Genomic DNA, 25909 nt, shown 5'->3' with positions numbered 1-25909 from the left:
TGTTTTATATACCTGCATTTTAGCATGCATTTGCATATTTAGACAGGGGAAATAGAGCTTATGATAAATAATGGGATTAAAATAATATAATATATTGCTGTTTCTTCATATAACTTATTAGGGCAAAGCCAAAGCCATGCATCTTACGGTGTCAGCCACAAGAGGGAAAGCATAATATAATTTGTCAAAAGACATTATACATTATTCATAATAATGTGTTTTGTGGATCAGGGTCATTTTTCTAACTTCTCTGAAAGGAGATTTCCTCACTACTTGGTATGACTGCAGATATACTGCAATTCTCTCTGTGCATGTCCAACATACCTGTGTTTTCATGTAGATTTGTGCTTCCTTTTGTGTTTGTGAACTATAGAAGCTTACTGCAACGACTAGTTCATACAGGGAGCAATCCCATGCACAAGAAGCTGGCAGGAAGCAAGCCAGGGCAGGTTCAGCTGATATAAAGTTACACCTCATCCAAGCCCCATTCAGCAGTGGCACTGCTTCTCCTATTCTGCCTAAGTCTGGCAGAGGAAATTAAACCTCTTAAACAGTGTTCTAGGCTGGGTTGCCAGGTCACATAACTGAACTGAATGGGCTTAGGATGCAGCCTAGGTCCTGCCCCCTGGTCCCACCCCCACCGCATCCCCATAATGCCCTCTTTGGGGGACTAAGATAGACTGCTGTATCTTTGGCTGAGCTAGGGTTGGGAGCTTCATGCAAGTGGAATCCAGCTGAGTCAGGAATTAGCTGATTCCATGATCCATTGCATCCTAAATTGCTCACCCCAGTGGATTTTACTGTAGGATTGCCTCCACAGTATTCTGGATCTGCTATATTTTTCTCTTTCTCTAAGAACCTTAGTGTATTGTACATGGAGTTTTCCAGGTTAACCCCCATCTTAGGTAAGTCCTAGAACTTCCTGATTCAGAAGGCTCTATCAGGCATCAAACATTCACACCAGGTCATGTTCGCAGTGCCTGTACCAGCATACAAAGCCCTCAGTAACTTTGGTCCACTATACTTTAAGGACCACTTTACCACGTACATCCCAAGTCAGTCACTGATACCATCTGGGGGAGTACTGTTCCCTCCACAGGCCAGAAGCACAACTCATGTCAAGGAGAAGTTGGGCCTATAGCTTTCTGGGCCCAGCTCTGTGGAACTCCCTCCCAACAGTTGTTAGAAAGGCGCTGTCCCTGTGGAGTTTCAGACAGGTGATTAAAATGGTTTTATTTCCAGAAACCTTTGCAGGGGACTCAAGTGGACACTTCTCATGTGTTTGCATGCACCAATGTCCCCACTGTCTCACCCCTTCCCTCCTCCTCTTTCCTGGTAAACAACAATGACACAGCTGCTAGGAGGTCAGGGGAGTGCCACTATCCCACCACAATGTCTGCTACTTGAGAGGAATTGTTATCCCCAGCCCCCTCCAACAAGAATGATTGCAAGAGTGATAGGGAGATAAAATCAGGCTCCTGAAACTGTTGCCATGGATGTGTAAGGCATCCCCCCATAATTGAATTTTCAGAATAGGCACTAAAGTTATTAAAATTTCAGTGGCCCTATAAAATAATAGTAATACTTGCAGATCCCAAGATGGAGGAACTATTTCAGCTCAGCTTCTCGCAATCTGGTACTCTATATTGCAAGACCAGTTAAATTCTTCTCATTCATTTACTACTTCATTGGTGGTCCTTTATTTACTCACTGTTTTCAGCTCTGCTTTTTCCTCCTGTCCTTTGCCTTCCTTCCAGAGAGCTTACCTGCATTGCCTTCAAATAAAGAAGCAGCACAAATCCCTTTACTCCTTTCTCTTTCACCCTTAAAAACAGCTTCTTCTGTTTAAAGCAGTTTTCTGCTTGAGTTTTTGTCACAGACTCAAAATTAGTGGGTGACTGAAAACACGAGTATTTTTCTGTTGAGACAGGAACTGTCTCCATTCCATTTCTTCACCTTTGTTTTATGGTTGTAAACAACTGATTTGTATCAAATAATTGTCCAGTTTGTCTAACCTCTTTGCTCTTTTGTAACCTGTGAGTGATGATGGGTGCCACTACCACTTCATCTGTTGAAACATTGATGCTTCTATCCTCCACCATTTACCTGGGGGGAAACTCAGTTGAATTCACTGAATAAGCATGCTTGGGGTCCAGCTCCTAGGTCTCTGTTTTCTCCTCATTTGGACACAGACTAAAATATTCACACCAAGTGTGTTGTGTTTAATTTAGTTCTGTGTTGGAAACCTGTCCTCTAATTTCTCAAGAGTTCTTTCCCAGAGAAAGAGGCATTCGTTTTTCTCTCTCTCATTCTCAGTGCACTTTCAAATTTTATCAGAATTTTGGAGAGGATTTATTGTTGCAAGATGGTCATGGGTTCTGTATGTTCTTCCACATTCTCCAGCACTCTGTAGCCTTTAATTCCTGATCTGAAAAGCCCCACAGGAGAAGTTATTTCATGATGTCTTCCCTTGAGTTTTCATTTAACCAGGGGAAACCAGAGAGGCTGCCTAACAAATGCCTAATTTGCATTGCTGATTTTGTTTTAGGTTCTTCCTTTTAGAGTGCCACACTGATTTCTTTAAAAGAAAGAGAACTCACTTAAAAAAATAGCAATGGCTAGTTTCCAGGGAAACAGTAGGCAACCTTCTAGGAAAGCCTGGATGTGAATGTTATGGGGTTTTCAAGAAAGGTGAGAGGGTAGAGCACCAGGGAGATTGAAAGGAAAGACACTCACACTCACCCCTCAGTTACCTTGAAGGCAATATAAATGCAAAAAATTCCCACATCCCACCCATGAGAATTTCTCCAAATTTCTCTCTCTTCCTTGATCATTTTTGAACACAATTTCTTTTCTCATTAATCAGTGGAGAATAGTCAGAGGAGATGCATGTATCACCTATATTAAGGTGTGCTTTGGTTTACCCTAATCAAGTTGTTTTCATCCAATGGCAAGATGCATACATTCACCAGTTAAGTGCATGCCCAGTCTACAACAGGGATGTGAAGTCCATGCCCCACCAGATCTTGCTGGACTACAGCTACCATCACTTCAGACCACTGGTCATGCTGGCTGTATCTGATGGGAGATGGAGCCAGATCCTTCTGTAGTTGTTTGACTCTTGCATTAACTTATCTGGAGGACTCAAAATGAGGAGGAGCAGACTGTTGCACTCTTGTAGAACATACTTTCCTGTAAGAAGAAAGTTCCTCCCCCCCCCCCCGCATCCTAAAACTTGTTGGGAGAATTTTCCATCCCTCCAGAGAATATTTGGTGAACCTTCCCTTGTAACTTCATTTCCACACATCCCTAGTTGCTTTTATTTCATTGGAAAGATTTCACCCATGTTGTCTTGCATTTCTCCCCCTGCCTCTTCATGTATTTCTTAGGGAGATAAACTATATCAGGGGCCGGTGTTTTGGGGGGTTTTTGGGTCTATAGTTTTATTATTCCTTTTAAAAATAAACATTTAATATCATATTTATTCATGTAAGTTTGCAGTTTATTCCCATAATGGCCTTTAATTCTCATTTCCTCCTCTGAAGTGACATAATGCAAGATTGGGTGGATTTTTAATTTTAGTTTAGATGTTCTTCTATTAAAACTTCATATGCTATTTTCCTCCTGAAGGTTTCTGAGGACCTGTATATCACCCTGAGAAGTCATTGATTCAACAGATTTGTTTTGCTTAATAGAGTTCCACTACATTATACTCTGTAATTCTGCAGGAAGAGTGGAATATTTACCGCTGGCTTGTTCTTTTTGCATGCTGCAATATATATTTCTTATGCCCAAGAAGTAACTTTTTGTGACAGGTTTATTCTTTTAAAAGATATTTGTTTAGGAAGTGGGAAGAATTACATAGTGATCGAGATCTGTTTGATGGATGTAAAAGAATCCTTTCAGGCTCCAGTGGAAAATGTACATTTGCATGTTTTGACAGAGTTAAATGATTTGTGGCATGCAGAGGGACCTCAAAATGCACTTGATCCCATCATTCAGTTGGTTTCTAATGACATGGATGGGGCGACTGGGATTGCATCTGCTTCCCACTTGCCTCCATGAATTCAAGTGTACGATTTGAACACAGGCAACAAATCAACACCCAGGCATGTGTAAAACCAAGGCTTCTGAAACATACCTGCAGGAACTTACCGGTACATGTGTTCATACGGTGCTTAGAAATATATACCTGTGGCAGCCAGCAGAGGCATACTCCCTGCACCGTGGCTATATATAAAAAGAGGAGGGTGGTAGTGAGACCAGCAGGAAATGCTGGGTAGGATTTGAACTAAAATATTTGGCTAGTTTAGATGTATTCAAGTATTCAAGTCTCCAGGGCCAGATGAACTGCATCCAAGAGTATTAAAAGAACTGGCAGATGTGATCTCAGAACCACTGGCAGTCATCTTTGAGAATTCCTGGAGAACAGGCGAAGTCCCGGCAGACTGGAGGAGGGCAAATGTTGTCCCTATTTTCAAAAAGGGGAAAAGAGAGGACCCAAATAATTACCGCCCAGTCAGTCTGACATCAATAGCAGGGAAGATTCTGGAGCAGATCATTAAGCAAACAGTCTGTGAGCACCTAGAAAGGATTGCTGTGATCACCAATAGTCAGCATGGATTTCTGAAAAATAAGTCATGTCAGACTAACCTGATCTCGTTTTTTGACAGAATTACAAGCCTGGTAGATGAAGGGAACGCAGTGGATGTAGCCTACCTTGATTTCAGCAAGGCATTTGACAAGGTGCCCCATGATATTCTTGTAAAGAAGCTGGTAAAATGCGGTCTTGACTATGCTACCACTCAGTGGATTTGTAACTGACTGACTGACCGAACCCAAAGGGTGCTCATCAATGGTTCCTCTTCATCCTGGAGAAGAGTGACTAGTGGGGTGCCACAGGGTTCTGTCTTGGGCCCGGTCTTATTCAACATCTTTATCAACGACTTGGATGATGGACTCAAGGGCATCCTGATCAAATTTGCAGATGACACCAAACTGGGAGGGGTGGCTAACACCCCAGAGGACAGGATCACACTTCAAAACGACCTTGACAGATTAGAGAACTGGGCAAAAATAAACAAGATGAATTTTAACAGGGAGAAATGTAAAGTATTGCACTTGGGCAAAAAAAATGAGAGGCACAAATACAAGATGGGTGACACCTGGCTTGAGAGCAGTACATGTGAAAAGGATCTAGGAGTCTTGGTTGACCACAAACTTGACATGAGCCAACAGTGTGACGCGGCAGCTAAAAAAGCCAATGCAATTCTGGGCTGCATCAATAGGAGTATAGCATCTAGATCAAGGGAAGTAATAGTGCCACTGTATTCTGCTCTGGTCAGACCACACCTGGAGTACTGTGTCCAGTTCTGGGCACCACAATTCAAGAAGGACACTGACAAACTGGAACGTGTCCAGAGGAGGGCAACCAAAATGGTCAAAGGCCTGGAAACGATGCCTTATGAGGAACGGCTAAGGGAGCTGGGCATGTTTAGCCTGGAGAAGAGGAGGTTAAGGGGTGATATGATAGCCATGTTCAAATATATAAAAGGATGTCACATAGAGGAGGGAGAAAGGTTGTTTTCTGCTGCTCCGGAGAAGCGGACACGGAGCAATGGATCCAAACTACAAGAAAGAAGATTCCACCTAAACATTCGGAAGAACTTCCTGACAGTAAGAGCTGTTCGACAGTGGAATTTGCTGCCAAGGAGTGTGGTGGAGTCTCCTACTTTGGAGGTCTTTAAGCAGAGGCTTGACAACCATATGTCAGGAGTGCTCTGATGGTGTTTCCTGCTTGGCAGGGGGTTGGACTCGATGGCCCTTGTGGTCTCTTCCAACTCTATGATTCTATGATTCTATGATTCTATGATTCTAAAATGAGCTTTGGAATCATGGATATCTCAATAGCACTCACAGCTGGATGCTTGTAGCATGGCAGTGTTCTCTTACTCAGCAGACCGGGGAGACAAAGGAGCAGAGAGTGGTGACTTCTGCCTCAGTGAGTTATGGAAATAAAGGAGATCACTTAGGATGGTGGTGCCCACTTCATTAAAGCCAGGAGAGTGGTGTCAACAAAAATCCCCAGGAAGGGCAGATTCTGACAGAGGACAACCCAGTGGGGAGGCAGATAAAGAGAGGGAAGAAATAAAAAGAGGGCAAAAAGGAAGTGGAATTTACACTACAAATAAAATGCCTGTCCAAGAATTCCTGTCATGAGAAGAGTTCCCAAGCTCCTGTGGTAAAGAATCCAACAGCTTTACTCTGCTAGACCAAGGGTCTGATCCAGCAACATTTCTTATGTTCTTAATTACCATTCCCCCCCCACTATCAATGCTTTTTAAAAGTGCATTCCTGTCAAAGAATTATACCCAGTAAAGCTTTTCCCATCACTGCAACTCCGCATTGAGGGGGAAAACAGCTGCTGTTGCATCCCTCCTGTGAGGCAGATCTTCAAAGTCTGAGTCCTGAGTCGGGGGGGCACACCTCTTGCTGTTTGAAATAAATCCACATGAAGGCAGCTCCACCAGATGATTTGGCAGAGTGAAAATACCTGAAACAATGGAGGGAGCAGCTTCCTCTGAACAGCTTACTTCAGGAGCTTGCCGCTAGGCAGTTCTGTTTGAGGCCGCTGCTAGGCTGCAATTTGCACAGGGCCACCCAAAGACACTTTGTTGCCTCAAGCAAAGGACGAGATGTTGACTGTCCCCATTCCCTGTACAGAAGACCACTTGCCTGGCACAGGAACACAAAAAAGAGTCAGACCATTGTTCAAGTATTGTCCAAGAGTTCAGTAGGTAAAGGTAAAGGACCCATGGATGGTTAAGTCCAGTCAAAGGTGACTATGGGGTTGCGGCACTCATCTCGCTTTCAGGCCGACGGAACCCATGTTTGTCCACAGACAGCTTTCCAGGTCATGTGGCCACATGACTAAACCTCTTCTGGTGCAACGGAACACCGTGACAAAAACCAGAGTGCACAGAAACGCCATTTACCTTACCGCTGCAGCAGTACCTATTTATCTACTTGCACTGGCGTGCTTTCAAACTGCTAGGTTGGCAGGAGCTGGGACAGAGCAATGGAAGCTCACCCCGTCACAGGGATTCAAACCACCGACCTTCTGATCGGCAAGCCCGAGAGACTCAGTGGAATTAGGGAATACTGGCATTGGCTCTCCAGGTTTTCAGATAGAGGTCATTCCTAGCCCCACCTGGAGATGCTGTGTCTGAAACTGGGGCTTTCTGCAGGCAAAGATGTTCTCCCACTTGAGGTACTGTCCTTCCCTTGTTCTTCAGCAACGGAACATTGTACAATCTCCCACTGTGCCTGAGGGCTGCAGACTAGCTTCAGAGCCTCCGGGCAGAAATAATGACCAGGAGCAAAGCCACAACTGAGGCACTGGCTGACAAGGCTGGGAATGAGCAAGAGCTCAAGGGGGAAAGCCAGGAAGCACTCACCTCTCACTGTCTACCACCTGAGGCAGCTCTCTCACCCTAACACATGGTAGGGCCAGCACTGAAAGAACACTTTTTCATATGACTGACATTTTGCATATGCATGGGTTTGGGATGGATATAAAATTTGGTTTTAATCTATGAACCCACACTGATGTTTGTTATATTAAGAGGTGATTATTATTATTATTATTATTATTATTATTATTATTATTATTATTATTTTTTTAAAAGCCAGTACATTTTAAAGTCCCAGCACACACTGTGAAATTTCTATAGAGACTCTACCCCTTCATTTAACTGTATGATAGACTTATTTTCTTCACATAAATTGCCTTCTGGAGTCAAGGAAACCATGCAAGCTGTGAGCAGCGTCTGAGAATATTGATTCCTATCGATATTGATAGGATGTGATGCTTCTCTTTCTAAGCAAGTCACCGGAGTATTAGAACTACTCTTAAGTAGGCTCTGTGAGATATCCCTGGTGATGTATAGCACTGCTGGAGAGGAAGAATATTAGAAAAAACACCAAGATATGAAAAATAGAAGTTTCATTTCTGATCAGGCAGGTTTTTCGGGGGGTAGAAATTGATATGTACAGCTGGTTGGCATCAAGGAGACAAAACCTATCCCCATCCCTAATTTCCATGTATCCAAGGGTCCAATTTACACAGAGCAGGGATGGGGGAAGCTATTGCCCTCCAGACATCATGCTACAGCTTCCATCATCTCTGACCACCAGCCATGCTGGATATACATTATGTAGGATCCTGTACAAACAACTCGGTAAAAGCTTGGGGTGCCGCCACCTCTGCCAAATACTGAATGCCTGAACAGGTGTAGTTTTGATAGAATTCTGACGGTTTATAAATGCATCAGAAAAAGGTGGTAGAATGCTGAGGTGGTAGAGTGGACTGTGAGCACTTCAGTCTGCTGGTGGGATGTGGCATTTTTTTAATGCTTAAAGTAAAGGTAAAGGGACCCCTGACCCTTAGGTCCAGTTGTGACCGACTCTGGGGTTGTGGCGCTCATCTCGCTTTATTAGCCGAGGGAGCCGGAGTACAGCTTCCGGGTCATGTGGCAAGCATGACTAAGCCGCTTCTGGCAAACCAGAGCAGCGTACGGAAACACCATTTACCTTCCCGCCAGAGTGGTACCTATTTATCTACTTGCACTTTGATGTGCTTTCGAACTGCTAGGTTGGCAGGAGCTGGGACCGAAAAACAGGAGCTCACAGGGATTCGAACCGCCGACCTTCTGATCGGCAAGTCCTAGGCTCTGTGGTTTAACCCACAGCGCCACCTGCATCCCAGTAATTTTTTATGCTTACCACCCCACATCACCCACAATTTGAAGTGGTACAGGTCATTCTCCCATTACAGAATTCTACTACCATGGTCCTACACATTCTGCTGCACATGAAGGTCAAGACTTAGTGTTTTTAGAGGACTGGGCGGTCATTCTGCAACCAATGGATTTCCTTAGTGCTGCTCTTCTCAGGTCAAGTTGCTGGAAACCATTTTGAGAGCTGCTGCTCTCATTAGGGTTTTTGTAGCCACATACCTTCCTGAGAAATGAAGCATGTGCTATACATTTAGGAATGAAATATTTGAATTTCATTGAGTAAGGCTTGTAAATTGTGCAATAAACCCTGACAGGTATATAAGTACAATAATTCATATGGAGGTTTAGATTGTTGAAAAATGTCTGGCTGTGGTGATTCAGAGACGAAATACATAAAACAGATTAATACAGAGAATGTAAACGAGCTCAAGTTATGTGGTTTGATCAAACTACAAACACATACATATAAGCTTTTTGGAAGCAATCAGGGCAGAGAATGCAATTTTGAGAATCAGATATCTGGGCATTGATGGGGGGAAAACCAAGTTTGATTATCTGTGGGAGGCTTGCAAGCAGGTGCCTCTAGAAAGGCCAATAGTTGTGTGGTATAGTGTATATTAGAAGATCCAGACATCTTTGCCTAACTTGGTTCATCTTCTGTTAAAACATGAAATTTAATCCCTATGTCATTGTATCCTTAGAGCACATGTATGCTTGTTTGTTGCATTATCAATAAAGAGGGAATATATGTGAAGAGTGGAGAGCCTCTCCAGATGTTGTTGGACACCATCTCCCATCAGCCCCAGTCAATATGACCAACGGTAAAGGGTTCCATTAAACCCTGTATGTAAGTGGTCCTCTTGGCCCTTTCTATCGGCCCATATGAGACCAGCATGGGTGACCAGCCTGGTGAATATTTAATATTCCTAACTTCATGGCTGTGATTTGTGGGTTGGCCACTTAATTTTATTCTGGTTTTATTGTGATTTTGAGCTGTGTTTTCATCAATTGTTTGATTTTGTGTTTTTAATGTATTATATATTTGCTGTTAGCCGCCCTGAGCCCAGCCTTGGCTGGGGAGGGCGGGGTATAAATCAAATTTATTTATTTATTTATTATTATTATTATTATTATTATTATTATTATTATTATTATTATTAGAGATATAGTTCAAGAATCTTTGGAGGGCCATAGGTGTTCCATCCTTGACATATGCACTATTAGGGTTTGGAGTTAATTATTTTCTCATTATTTGCATGCTAGGCAACATGACATTTTGAAACATGTATTTTCTCTGCCATTTTTCATTGTCCTTTCCTATTTATACATCAGTTCATCAGGATTCTCTAATAAATGCTGGCTTTCGCCATTTCAGAAGTCTTCACATACGATTTCAAACAATCAGGTTAAAATTGATTTTTAGCTATCCCCCCCACTCCCTTTGAGATTTACGTACTTTCATCATGTGCTATGGGTCTTTCAGTTTTGAGAGGAATAATTTAAAAGTTCTATTGAATGCCAATGTTAAAAATAAGTTTTGCCCTGATATCTGTTTATTCAATGTTTGAGAGCTGCATATTTATTTTTGCACAGCATTATGTGAACCTTAACAAGTGAGTCTGCAGTTCTAGAGGAAGAATCCCCCAACCATTTTCTTTGGGGTTTTGATATTTAAGACTTCCAGTTCAAGGTTACTAGGGAGAAAGGTAAAATATTTGTCTATGCTCTTTTTGTACAGTTGGTTCAGGTTAAGAATTTCAGTTGCCAAGTCAAATCTTCAGTGATCTCTGCATGAAAAATTCTTGCCTAGAGGTGTCTATGAGCTGTGCTGAGTTTTTTCCCCTGCTAAACATGCAGGTTTCATTTTTCATTTTTTAAAAAAGAATGCAACTTGGGAATACAACATTAAGGCACCAAATATTCTGCTCTTTTCTGATTCACTGCCAGGGTTTGGTAGTTGACTCATTGTTGGAAAATATAACAAATCTTGTGGCGAGAGAAAGAGAGTTGTAATGGCTAAAATGCTGCCAGAGAAATGGCAACATTCATCTCCATAGAACAGAGATATGACAATTATTCCTTCTTTTCTTCCCAACTGCACATGGCTGCCTGTAAAAAACAACAACAAAACGTCCTAGCTTTGAGCAGCATCAAGCATTTGTGGCCTCAGCTGGGTGAAAGAATAATAGCTTTACATCAGCCCTAACAACCTTCAAACTCCAATAGATAAAGGTTACCAGGATACATTGGTCAAACCACAACAAGTCCAAGAGACCCAATCCTCTTTACAGTCCACTTTCTCTGCTGCTCTATATGCTCAGGGCAGCTTTGGGGGCTGATGGAAGCCCTGCCACAAATCCTTGTTTCTGTCACCAAGTCAATTTTGGAAAGAGGAGAGTAGCAGGGAAGTTTATCTTGGCCACAATATGCTTCTGAGTACATCTCTAGGAATACAAGGGGCTTAGGTTCAGAACACACATGCATTTAAATGATTTAATTCTTCACATCCAACAAACGCAAGGCAAATTAAATACTTCTACCCATCCCATCCCAAATTGGATGGTGGGACTTTGTAAATCACTACCCTCAAGATCCACCAACGCCAACCACAACATTTGAACCAACTTTGCAGAGCGGAAGACAGCAGATGCAAGCTGTGTGGGCAGCGAGAACTTCAGAAACAGGAATTTCATAGAAGATACATATAATTAGAATCTTTGCCAGGAATGCTAGAAAGGCAGTGCTGGTCTGTGTAGAGGAATGACGGGAAAACTGTATGAATCTCTAGATGTTGTCAAATGCCAATATCCGTGACCACTGGCCATGCTGCCTGAGGCTGATGGGATATGGAGACCAACAACATCTGAGGGGGATACAAATTCTTCATGCCAGAGACAATACTGAGCTAGATGGACCAAAGGTCAAATTTGGTACAAGGCAGCCTCTCATTTTCCTAACAGAGCTGTCGTATGGCAGTAATGAATAAATTCTTGAAGTGTTTTCCCTCATATATTCAAACTCACCTTCAGTTCTTCAAGAGGATTGTTTGTGACAGTTTCTTTTGCTCAAACTTCCACCCGCAAGTAGCAAATATCTGAAACTGAAGCCTACGAAGTATGACTATACCAACTAATGATATCATCATTCCTCTACTAAACATTGTCAGGTGCAAACAGAAAAGGTCCTTATATTCAAGAATCTTCTCCCTTGCAAGGCCGGGTCTTTTAAGGGGGGAAAAAATCTCAATTGAGTGAAGAATGAGCTTACATTATTTGCTATACAACTTGTCTGTTGACTCTATTGAATGATAATTACTTCTATAAACTCCCCAGCTGTTTTCTAGTTAATAGCTGCATGTGAAATTCAGGTGGTTCTCAATATGTTTGCTTGGCTGACTCCACTCCACCTGGCTAATGAAAGAGCTCTTGTGTAGGAGAGATAACTCAGCTAGAATATGAAAAAATTGATCATTTCAATAGCAATTAGATTTGCCACAGAGACTCCTACGACACAAATTCACAGTACAGTACCTCTTAGGCTGAAACGCTTTCAAAGGGGAAATAGTGAGTAATTGTGAATTTATGCTCCATTAATGCAATCAGAAATATTGTACCAAACCACAATCTCAAATATTCTGTACCGGGAGAGGGTGAAGAAGGTACAACATCTACAAACACTGAATGTTGGAGCTGGTTTCTAAAGAGGACGTCATGATGAAATTGAGATTTTCATCTGTATACCCCCCTCCATCTTATTTTGTTCTTGAAGTTCATTTTACATAGCACAAGATCACACTATTATATTCAGAGATGAAGGTTGAATCAACAGGTCTAAAATAAATCCAAAACTTCTAAATAAGTCAACTTTTCCCCTTGTTCTTAGCAGGAGATTTTAATTGTTGTGCAATAGATGAGTTTAAACCAGGCATAGGCAAGCTCAGCCCTCCAGGTGTATGTGGACTTCAACTCCCATCATCCCTGACCACTGGTCCTGTTAGCTAGGGATGATGGGAATTGTAGTCCCAAAAAATCTGGAGGGCCAGAGTTTGCCTATGCCTGAGCTGGACACACACGCACACACTTTGTGGCAAATTAGATGAGAAATATTGTGCATAGTTTGGCCTTCGAGGTGGCAGTGTTGAAGCCAAATCTGTGATTGGCACAAAAAAGAAGTGTGTATACAAACAAACGCCAAACCCCAAATTAAGCTTGATGTGGACCTAATGAAAATTCCATTCTCTGCTGTCCATTTTCGTGCAATTTTCTGAAGATTGCAAGAGCTTGCCAGGAGGCGATAGCATTTTCATCCCAAGTGCACAACTTCCCAAGAGTTGAGTCTCAGCAGTTTGTGAAACATCCACACGTGAGTGTGTAAGACCAAGATTGCCCTTTCTACCTCTGCATATTTCCCAGTAATTTATTAGTATACAAGGGGCAATGGACGGCTGCAGACTCAGATGGATTTTGAAACGTATTTTAGCAGGAGAGGGGCAAAATGCAAAGCAGAATGTGCTGGTGGAAGATAGTAAAATAAATTGAAGTCACTGAGGTACAAAACCTCAGTGAAGTATTTAATTTCACACTATAAAAGGCTGTGCTTAAGTGTTACCACTAAGCTAAATTAGCTGAAATGTACAATCTGCCTTTTTTGTGCTGATGAAACATTTAGCTTTCCTCTGACACTCTCATCAGTCTACATATAGAAGAGCAACTTGCCTCATTGTTGATCATAATAAAAGACCAATGTTGCTCCTTTACGATGGAAAATCACTTCCTTTATATAAGGAGTGTTTGCAATTAGGGACTGGAAGGTGTTTTTTATATTATCAAAAGAGCCAAGTTTCAACAAGCTGCACAAATAAGGAATGGTATTTGATGGTGTTCATTCCAGTAACGGAAGATCTCTGTCAGAAAAACTAAGAGGGAAGTGACTTTGGGTGAGTCTCTCTGCCCTGCAGGCACCATCTGCTCCAAGGTTGTGAGGAGCTCTCCAGAGCAGATTTTGGTGGGGAACATTGGGCAGAGGAATTGCTGGAAACTGTCTACCTGTTCTGCTTTCCATCAGTGGAAGTAACAGCATTGGGCACAACACATTTCTCGTGGAAGTGGTAAGCGTACATAGGATTTTAGGTTGCAGACTGAGATGGCTGCATGGTCCACCAGTGGCAATAACACCATTAGATATTTCCCATTTCTCACTGAAGTTATCAAGCTGTATACCAATGTAGGCTTTAAGGACTTATATGTACAGTGGTACCTTGGGTTACAGACGCTTCAGGTTACAGATGCTTCAGTTTTCAGACTCCGCTGACCCAGAAACAGTACCTCAGGTTAAGAACTTTGCTTCAGGATAAGAACAGAAATCATGCGGTGGCAGCGCGGTGGCAGCGGGAGGTCCCATTAGCTAAAGTGGGACCTCGGGTTAAGAACAGTTTCAGGTTAAGAACAGACCACCAGAATGAATTAAGTTCTTAACCCGAGATACCACTGTATACATTCAAGCAGTTTCATTTTGCCAGCAACTACCCCTCTTCTCTGAGATCTGTAACTGATAAAACAATTCTTGCTTATTTTAGCTTTTGTGGAAATTTTGGAAGATACCATTTGAAAAAGTTCATTAGTGTATTTTCATGTGCTCCAGAATACACTCATTCCTTTTCTTTATACTCCCCATGACTAGATAGCACATGCTGAAGAATGTTTTTGAATTTCAGCTCTTCTATAGCAAGTACCACCAGATTCATTGTGATAGTAAACATCCTAATGTTATATGAAGACTGAGGTCTCTTTTGCAGCGCCATTCATCTCCTAAATGTGTGTGTATGGAGAGATATTCAGAGGCTTTCATGGGGTGGGTGCATATAAAGACATTTCTTCTTACCTTTTTAAATATGAGGTGGCCAAGGATTTTTCTCCATTTGTTTTGTTTTGTTTTGTTTTGTTTTTTTGTCACACTGCATTACTATTCCTGGGACAGAATGCCTCTGGCAACTCTGCTAATTCAGATTACTGAGCAGGTTGTTGCAGCATTAATGAATAAGTATATCGCAGGCAGAAGGACAACTTCAGCCATGTGTAATGTGTGTGGCAGCGAGGCTCTGATAGTGATTGTTAGTGTGAAAAACAGGAGTGTAGAATGCTGGCAGATGTTCACGATATAGAAGAGTTTCTCCACATCAAATACTAGATGTCAGGAAGAATTGTTCTAGCGTAGATTTCTCCCTGATATGCTATTCTTCCAAGCACAAGAATTTCACTGGTGTGCATAAACTAGTGTGCCTTGGACAGCAAAATTGGTTCAGCCTCTCTGTATCCTTGTTTAAAGGACTTAACTCACCTTCATTGGCAGATATTTCTCCATACTTGACATGTGCTTGCTTCTGAATATGGAAACCACCCCTTAAGACAGTATATTCCCCCTTCATCTGTTAAAGGTCCATAACAAATTCCAGTTTCATATAACTTTTAATAGATGCTGCTGCTGGTGTGTTTATTTTTAAAGGAGAAGTTTATAGTTGGGTATTCACATGGGCAGTCTTTAAATGTCATGGAGAAAAACAAAATAATGTTTTTCTACTATGAGAAGCAAGCAATGTAACTTGATTTTTTTTTGTTTAATTCAAAAATATACTTTGTATGGTCTTTCTTTAAAGATTAACACACAGAGAGAGACAAAAGGTTGGCTCTTGTCACGACATGATCTGCATTGTTAAGTAGTGCAGCTGATTTCGATGCTCTGTAAGTATTAGTTCCTATTTGGATCATAGAAATATAGCCACGTTTTCATTTTACGGGAAACTTTATTTGACACTGACATCCGCCAGATAAAAGGAAAATCGAGAGTGCACATTTTAAATCTGTTTAAAATGATATGTCTTTCAAGGAGATCTAGGGAAACTGTCCTGCAATAGAATTTTTATAAAGATATTTTCACCAAAGTGATATGGAAGGCAAGCGAGAGTGGAAATTAGCATTTAGATTGAGACATATTGAGGAATAGGGAATATAGCAATCCTGGAGCACTCTTCTTTGTCATTGTGTAGATGCAGAGACTTCCCTGATGAAGGTATGACGGCTGCCTCTTTAGACATAAGCAAGACAAAGTAAGCAAAGTGAAACATTTTATAGGGTGTGCATCTTTTAGCAGGTGTCGGCAAGCCTCTTGAGACTCTCCTTTAAAGAGGTATAAAGCGGGAATTGAACTTAATGTTGGCTAGATATATCTTATGAATCCAGGAAAAACACAAACAGGGGAAAGACTAATAATCAGTGCCAAGGATATAGGAAAACGGGGGCTAGAGAACAATTTTTGGTACTTCTTAAGAAGAATTAACACAGGATCTTGTAGCAACTTAAATACCTACGATGTTTTGGAAGACGATAATCAGGACCTACGATGTTTTTGTGGTATACATTTTCATGGGTTAGAGTTTATTTTGGCAGATATATGAAATGATAGCCAGTGGCAGACTTTGGGCTCTGAAATTTCAGCGGCAACCTGTGTGACGCTAAAATTTGATTCTTCCCTGCGACTTGTGCTTCGTTCTACAGCATTGTTGTGGCAACCCCTGCAATGCAGTGGCCCACTGCAACCACACTGGTCATGCTACCTTAAAATCGTCACTGTGATTGCCTCAGTTGTCAGAATGTTGACATGTAATAGTGTTGAGCAACATGTGGCCTTTCAGATGTTGTTGGACCTCAATTCCAATCAAGCCCTGGCCAGCACAGCCAAGAGTTGAGGATGGTGGGAGTTTCAGTCAAGCAACATTTGGGTGGCCACAGGTTCCCTACTCCTGAAATATACGTTAATTGGATGAGTGGCATCTGGGAACAGTGGAGTCTGAAGGAAATGAAATACAAAAGTTAGCAGTAAGTGTGAGACATTAGAAAGCTTATTTCTGGAATTCAGGCATATTTGGTCTCCAATAGTTTTATATATGATTAGCACAACCCAAAGCTTCAACCCTCTTGCCACTGTATTGGCAAGAACTCTTTTGCTTCATAACAAGAAGGTGGCTGAGATACCTGACCTTTGCATAAATCAATGAGATAATGCTTTGTACAAAGAAACTCTCTCCCCAAGGTTACATTTTGTAAAGTTTCCTCCATGAACAAGGCAACCCCCCCCCATTTTTAATAAAGTTTTTGATATCACACAGGTTGCGTTGTGCATTTTTTTCAAAGGCAGAGGGTAATTTTAGCAACTGTAAGCTATCTTTCTTTTCTTTTACTTTCAGAAGAGTAGTTCATAACTGAGGTTTCATGCACATTAGTTGAGAAGAGCTATCTGCATTTGCTCTGAAACCATCCAGATACTTGTATGCAGGTGTTACACTCCTCTTGTTTGTCAATTTGTTGGCACGCATAATGAAATTATATCAGACTGCAGTGGAAATGTCCGTGTGCTTCTCCCCCTCCCCACCTTTTTTCAATACCCTGAACTTCTCTGTCAGTGCAATTTGCCATAATTTGGCTTAAGGCATTTTTTTCAAAACCATCATTATTCTGTGTACCACCTGCTAAACTTGAGAAACTCAAGAGTCCTATTTGACTGGATTCTGCCTTTTCTCCATGCCAACCTCTCCCCCAGATCACAACATGAAATGCCTCATTTTGAAAATGTTTTTGTCTTTGTTTGATCTGGTGAGGCTCTGCTGTAGCCTGCCAGGAGCTCATGCTGTTTGTCAGCAAAAGAAGGGTTGCACTCTCATCTATAAGTAAATGAAATGGTTTTTAGGCAATGTACCCAGTATGTTAGTAAGAAAATATAGGTTTACTAGGGGCTGTGTCCACCCCCTCACTAAAGCCACCCCTCCCTTTACACCTCACCAAAACCACACTCTTACTTTTCCCCTTGTTGTTTAGTCATGGGACTCTCTGTGACCCCATGAACCAGAGCATGCCTTGGAAACTCTCACTTTCTTCTCAAAGCTTCTCCTTTTTTATGTCCATGGAGTTTTCTTGGCAAAATACTGGCGTGGATTGCCAGTTCCTTCTTCAGGTGGATCACATTTAGTCTAAACTCCCAGCTATGACCTGTCCATCTTGGATGGCCCTGCAAGGCATAACTCATAGCTTCTCTGAGTTATTCAAGCCCCTTTGCCATGACAAGGCAGTGATCCATGAAGGGGACTTCTCTCCTTAGACTTCACCAAACCTCTGCTTGCTTATGTGCTTGGGCCACGCACTCACTCACTGATGTCAACTACCTCCCTGCCTCTGTCTCCAGTTCTTTCCTCTTCACACATTGCTGTCACGCTGTAGTTTATAGCACCACATGCTGATGGCCACATGAACTGTGGTATGATGACATCCTTAGGAAAATATGTATTAGGAGATAATCTGATTTCAGTGCCACTACTATTTCTGATGTTGCTTTTGAATCATTAATCAATCTTAAATCAAAAACCTGGGTTTAAGTAACAAGCCTTTAATTGAATGATTTCACCCGTGCTTCCTGTTTTGCCTTATGCAACTGCTAGGGGGCCTGCCTCTCTCTCTTTTAAATTTCTATTATCTGTATCTGCTCATGTATAAATTACATGAGAACTCTCAGTGGGCCAACCTCAAAAGGAAGGCAGAAGCTAAAGAGCCGGTATGTCACAGTGCAAAAAAGGAAAATGTTCTTGGTGGCTTGTCCTTCCATTTTATTGTTTAATCAAGTCCCATATAAAATCACTATATAACTTTTTAAGTCATAGCCTCACATGTTCACTCTCTGCCTTTTTCCCATTTTTCAACTCTTTAAATCTTTCATTTGATGTAGTGTATTCCATCTTTGTAGGTTACTTTCCAGACAAAGTGTTTTGCTACAAATAGTATTAGCAGTAGTACTAGTACAGAATACTTCAAATATTGTGAGTTGTGGATACACAATAATTATAAATATGCCCAAACCTTTTGAATTACATTTGGAAATCTCAAACTAAAATGCAACCTGCCTGAAATTCTTTCACACTATTACTTTTTCATTCTGGATACAAGATGTTCTGCATATTTTATATAGGAGCTATGAAATGCCATTCTAGGAGCATTGTTTGGGGAAAGGCACAATATAAATGTAAATTGAGGTTATTCTGACTTTTCAGAAGTCTGTTAGGCCTTCATTAAAAGGTCTACTGTGGTAATCCTTCATAAATTGCTTGATTTTCTTTCCCGAATCCTTAGTTTCATTGATCTGAATCTTTGTCCTCTGTGTGGTTTAGTTAATAATAACCCTTCTAAACTGAGTTTTCAAAGGCTCAGTTATATTAGCAGGGCATATATTCTGACAGTTGATAGAGAAGGGGGAAAGCAAATCAGTTCATTTCCAATTTGTTGTAAAGACTTAGGCTGATTCTTCAAAAAGACTGGTTTAGAGTAGAACACAGAATACAGGGATATGACATATTCAGAGATGTTTACGCTTTGCCACTCTACCTCCAGCCTGATACCAGTGGTAAAATGATGCACGCTAAGGGGCTGCACCTGCTCAGGAGAGTCATGTGCATGTATTCTGGGATCTCCAAGTAGGACTGGAAATGACTCTCATCTGAAAGCCTGGAAAGTCGCTGCCAGTTATTATAGTATAAGCAATACTGAGCTAGATGGACCAATGGGCTCAGTATAAGGTAGCTTTCTGTGCCATCCTACCACCGTGATGGTTACTATATTTATTTTATTTCCTTAAATATATATGTATCCCACCATTCACCATATAGGTTCCAAAGTGGCTTGTAACAGTAAAATATACAAACAGTAAAACATAAATTAAAACTCCTGAAATAAAAGTACCTGTCTAACTTTTTAGAGAAGGGAGTTCCATAGAGTTGGGCCCCCGACACTGAAAGCTCTGCTCCTTGTCAACTTGAGTTGTGCTTCTGGGCCATAAGGAGCCACGAACAGTTCTCCCTCAGTGACCTCAGCATGACCTGCACAGGGTAAAGCAGTCCTTAGGGTGTTCCAGACTTCCAAGTGTCCCTCTCTTTCAGGGACAGTCCTGGATTTACAGAATCCACCCTGGTTTCTGATTTGATCCTGGAATGCCCTGCTTTTCCTTAGGACGTCCCTATTGTCAATGAACGGTATGGAGTTATGGGGCCCCTGGGTCAAGGAGATAAGTAGCCATACAACCTTTAGAAGACATCTGAAGGCAGCCTTGTATAGGGAAGTTTTTCAGTGTATTGCTAGTTTTCTGTTTTCAGTCTAGCCTCAGCATTCTGCACTAGCTGAAGCTTCCAGCCAAGATTCAAGGACAGGCCCACCTAGTACACATTATAATAATCTTGTCATGAGATTACCAGTGCATGGAATACAGTGCTCAGGTTATCTCTGTCCACAAATGGTCATAACTGATGTACTAGCCAAAGCCAACAAAAGGTAGTTTTAGCCACAGAGGCCACCTGAGCCTCAAGGGACAATGATGGTTCAAAGAGTATACCCAAGTTATCTGTCTGTTTCTTCAGAAAGACCACAACTCCATCCAGGGCAGGCAACTGACCTATCTCTTGGGTCAGAGAACCACCCACCCACAAGGCCTCTGCTTTCTCATGGTCCAGTGGTGGACTGACCCTCATCCAGTCCACCACTGCATCCAAGCACTAATCCTGGTCTTTTACAGACTCTCCTGAATCAGATGTAATGGAGAACTAGAGCCGGCTATCATCAGTATACTAATGACATCTTGCCCCCAATCTGCTCCAAACAATGTTGCGGCAAAATAGTTCCCTGCAAGACCCCATTACATAATTGCCATGGTCCCAAGAAACAGTCTCCCAGTGCTACTCTGTGGACATGACCCTGCAAATAGGAAAAGAACCACTGTAAAACAGTGCTCCCAATGCCCATTCCACAGAGCTGGTCCAGCAGGATACATTGGTCAATGGTCTCAAAAGCTGCCAATAAATCAAGGAAGAGATGTAGGGTAACACTTCCCATGTCTGTTCCCCCAATAAAGGTTATCCATCAGGGTGACCAAGTCTCATTTAGTCTCAAAGCCATGTCTGAAAGCAGATGGAAATGTATCTAGATAATCCATCTCTTCCAGAAACACCTTTATTACCTTCCTCCAAAATGGTGTGTTAGCAACTAATCACTGTAGGCCAGACATGTTTGACATGGTCGACCGTGATTGACAGTTAGATTCCCAGGTGATCCTGGTTGATCGTGTGATCCTTATTGATCGTGCAATTAAAAAAACGGGGGAATGAATGTCTCTGCTCCTCCCCCCTCTCTCTGTTCCCCTGTCGTGTCAAGTGGGTGGTCGTTTGGCATTTGTTGATGTCACTTGGGGATACGATGGTTGGCTTTAGCGCTGTGTGCATTTGTTAGCTGTGGATTTTTCGGTGAGTGATGTATGGCATTTCCCCTTAAAAAAGCTCAGGAACCCAGTTCTATCTCCCCTAAAAAGCTCAACAACTCTGGTCAGTCCTCCCCAAAGAAAGCTAAACAACTCTGGTCAGTCCTACCCTTCCACACACCCACCCCACACACGCTCCTCCTCCCTCCAATGACAATGGGTAGATCACTGCCAGGTTTTTTTTAATACTGGGAGTAGATTGCAGTCTCTCAGGAGTTGGACGTGTCTGTTGTAGGGCACTGGGTTCATGGTTGGCTTTTGGGGGAGTGGACACATTACTACCTCTTCTAGGATAGAAAGCACCACCCCATCCCATAATGAAGGGTCTACCATACCCTGAACCCAACTAGTCACACCAACCCACTGGTTTTCACCAGCCATGATGGGCAGGGATTAAGGGGGCTTATGGTCAGACACAAAGCCACAAGTATCCTGTCCAGATCATCAGGCCGCATAAATTGAAAATGATCCCACAAGACAGAGGGAGTGCTTCAATTTTCTTCACATTGCCACTGCCTGACACACAGCATGAGTCTGTCCCAGAGAAGCAAGCTTCTTATTTCTTGCACATAAATTCATAATGTATAAAGGAGAACTCTTTTCTCATGAAAAGAAAGTATATCCATAGACGAATGGAAAGAGTAGCTGCTGAAGAGAAGCAATGCATTTTGGCTACAGCTTGACGTCTTTTCAAAGCTGGAACAGTGAGCTTAAAACGATCCCAAGATTGAGTTGAAATTTCAAGCAGTTCCTGAGATATTGGCATTTAAGGAGACATCAGCATTTTTTGAAGAAAGGGAAATTGAGTTACAGATGGCATACTTTGAAATGCGCTAAGCTGGGAGAGATGGAGATTACTGAGGACCCATGCAAGCAAATTGAAAACTATAAAATCTTTAAAGAGCCTAAGATCCCCTTTCACTCTGGAGAGAATGTGTGACATTACTCTGAATGTGTCACAGAGTTTTGTGTATAATTCACACTGCATACATGACCACTTACTTTCAAGTGGGATTCATTCTGCACCTGCAAAATAAAATGAATGCCAAGGAGCCAGTTAAAGAGGTGGTGAACCTTCTTTATGAGTGTGAGCCCATAAGACACTCTTTGTGCAAGCTGAAGGATTTAATTGACCATTTAAATGTTTCGTGAAAAGGAAAGGAAAAAGACAGAAAAAGTTAGCATTTGGTCAAATGTAAATTATTGCCGTTCCTTTATGAAAACACTGTGGAGATTTGGGTTTGTTTATATAACTCAGGAAACAATATATAATAGAGAGCAAAATAACCAATATTTATCTTCTTATATGTATTTGAAGATTGGACTTCTCTGATGTATTATCTGCTTATTTGCCCTTGAAAAGCACATGGACATTTTATACTTTATATCTATTTATTATTTTATTTTATTAGAAGATTTATGACGTGTACAAATGAAATTGGACATAAAGCACAGCTAAAATCCATGGCCCAATTAAAAACAAATATACAGAATACCATCACCATTAAATAAAAATAAAAATTGCTCCTTGGGCTGTGAGCAGTGTAAGTGTGGGGTTTGGTGCCGGCCACAAAATTCACCATCCTGAAAATAGAAGCATGTCTACAGCCCTTATGACTCATCATATAGGCTTGAAAGTATGTGGGTGATGTCTGCAATTATAAGCCGATATCTCTAGCAGAATTCTTTAGGCATATATCTTATGGGAACTATTCAAGTGATATATATCCTGGATAATGTAGCTACCTCTTGATCATTGTAAAGCTCTGACTTTTCTTTTCTTTGGTGGATAAATTGAATTGTAAGCCTCTTCCTACAGACAAAAGCCTTGAAAGTATAAACCTATTAGCTATGATGAAAAGAAAATGTACAGCTTGATTTCCAGGCTAACAACAGAGAACTAAAAAGCCTTCTTATTCTTTAAAAAGAGTCCCTTCACCCAGTAATTTTCCTTAAACTATTTAGCACAACGTATTTCCTAATATTACCAATATAAATATATTCATATGCCAATGCTTTCATCATCGGGTTAGGCCCAATATCATCCAAAATGTGCATCCGGATACATTGCACTCAAAACACAGGATGAAATTATCAAATCACCTCGATTTCAATGCATTGTTCTCTTTGACCGCACTAATAATACATATAGAATCATTTTGTTCAGCAATATGACAGAGTTGTTGAGGTTCCACCACAGAGCAATCCATCAGTGGAATGATACATGATACTGCATTGGTTGGTTTGTATTGGTCTGTTGTGGAACTTCATAAGCCAATAAGAGGAATCATTGGAGGATCCAGCTAAGTTACTGTGCAACCCAGCCAATGTCTGCTGCCATAAATTTCCACATCATGTATGAGATTTCTCCAAAACACCTTCCTTCATGACATGGCAGTCATTAGTGATCTCCTAGGGTTCCTACAGATTTCTTCAGAGAAGTATGGCTTTTTTTGTAATACGAGTACATTTGCAAGTATATACAGACCAAAGAGAAGAGATAAAGCAGACACTACTAATATTTAAGGTAGCATTACTTCATTCTTTTTAATGTATGGTTGGAGCATGCCAAGCAAACTCTGCTGCCCTCTAGCAGAAGTTCACGAGATCAGGCCTTTTATGTGGTGGCCCCCCATTTGTGGAATGCTCTCTCCAAGGAGGCTCGCTTGACATCTTTGTTACATATCTTTAGGTGCCAGGGAAAATATTCCTCTTTTCCAGGGGGTTGGCAAATTAAGCAATCTGTGGCCTTTTAAACGGGGGGGGGGGGGAGTATTGTTTTATGATAACACTCGTGGCCACCTCAGAAACACCAGGTTAGTTGGACCCCACATCCACCAAAATTCTAAATAAATTCTAAAGCAAATGAGGCAGCAAAATGGAAACCTCTTTCACAATGAAAGAAAACCTCTGAGTACAGTGGTACCTCGGGTTAAGTACTTAATTCATTCTGGAGGTCCGTTCTTAACCTGAAACTGTTCTTTGTTGGGAAAAAGCAGCAAGGCAAAAGCCAGCTCCAGATGGCTGGAATGCAAAACAGGATGTTGTGTTTTGCAGATGTACTGTTGGAGAAAAGGTGGAGCCTATTCTCTGTACTGAGCACCGGATGTTAGCTCAGAGTGTCATGTGACCTGTGCTGGAAGTACAGGGGAGGAGTTTGTGTCTCTTCTGATGGAGTCTGAAGGGAACAGTCGCATTTCTATGTACTGCTGAGTGACAGGAATAAACATGTAAAAGGACTCCTGTCTGTCTCATTTCCCCTCCCTGGGAAATGCAGGGAGGGAGAGAGAAGAAGAGGAAAGCAGAGGGTGTGTTCTTTCTCACGACTAATGAGAAGAATCGCCGGGTTTGTTTACCTAGCCTGCCGGGGTCGCAGATGGATGGTAAACACAGTATCTCGCTCAATTGCCTCGGGGGAGGCCAGGTACCTCTGCCTGTGAGCCAAGATACTAACATTCTTAACCTGAAGCACCACTTTAGCTAATGGGGCTTCCCGCTGCCATCGCGCCGCCGGAGCACGAATTCTGTTCTCATCCTGAAGCAAAGTTCTTAACCCGAGGTACTATTTCTGGGTTAGTGGACTCTGTAACCTGAAGCATATGTAACCTGAAGCGTATGTAACCGAGGTAGCACTGTATTGCTCACCGAAAAATCCACAGCTAACAAATGCACGCAGCGCTAAAGCCAATCATCGTATCCCCAAGCGACATCAACAAACGGCAAACGGCCACACACTATTTCTGGGTTAGTGCAGTCTGTAACCTGAAGTGTCTGTAACCTGAAACGTATGTAACCCGAGGTACCACTGTATAGGTTTTGACACAAACCTCTCCAAAGCCATGGGGCAGTGGAGGGAAAGGGACTGCCATCTCACTCTGGGAAACAATTCATTATTTGTTCTTGCTTAATTACATGTCCTTGAATGGTGTGACTAAGGCCTCAATCCAAGGCACAAGCTTCAGCACACTAAACTGAAAGCAGTGGACCTTACTTCTGAGTAAACATGCTAAAGTTTGTGATGAGCAACTTCTTCTTTTGTAACTAAAACAGATGAAGTTAATGTAGCACTCAAAAGTGAACAAGGGGTTTTATTACTTTTATTGATTTTGTGGAAGGCGTTACTTTATTTCAAAGAAATAACACGATATCCACTTGATCAAACTACAGGGAAATTCTTCTTGGCTATTTTTAATTGCAATGATCATTATAGCAATCTTAACAGGACACCTTCTATCTGTAAATCAGAATTTGAAAGTCAGTTTTTTTACTTAAGGGCACTTCAGAAACCCTAAACCTGAGAAGCGTTCTGCGAAATTAACTTTTGTCTGCTTGCATTGACACAGCTTCTATAAAGGGGCTGAAGCCCACGGAAGACAATTAAGGCAAATCCCTTTCTTCAGAATAAACATGGTTCAGCTGTTTTTCTGCCCTGTTGAAAGTGAGTGGGATGGAAGCAAATGGATGTAAATCTGAACTCCAGTTTTCTTGCATTGGACTGCTCTTTTATTCTCCGTCTTGGACTGGGGTTATTTCCATTTCAAGCATTAGCAATAACAGAAGGCAGTATGGGGTGGTGGTGCTCACTTGACCTCCAGTCATCTGCATCACTGCTGCATTCAAGGACAGAGGTGGGAGGGGCAAGGTCATTGTTACATCAGTGTGGTGCAAACCTTCTACATGTGTGGCGATTTCCTGCTTAGGTATAAAGCCTGAGTAGCACTCAGCTGAGCTGACTGAAAAACATTGTGTTTGAAGTAATGATTGAAGTAATT

The sequence above is a fragment of the Podarcis vaucheri genome (assembly GCF_965113315.1).
Source record: "Podarcis vaucheri genome assembly, chromosome: 5".
In the NCBI taxonomy this organism is placed as follows: Eukaryota; Metazoa; Chordata; class Lepidosauria; order Squamata; family Lacertidae; genus Podarcis; species Podarcis vaucheri.
Note: the sequence above shows the minus strand (reverse complement) of the source record.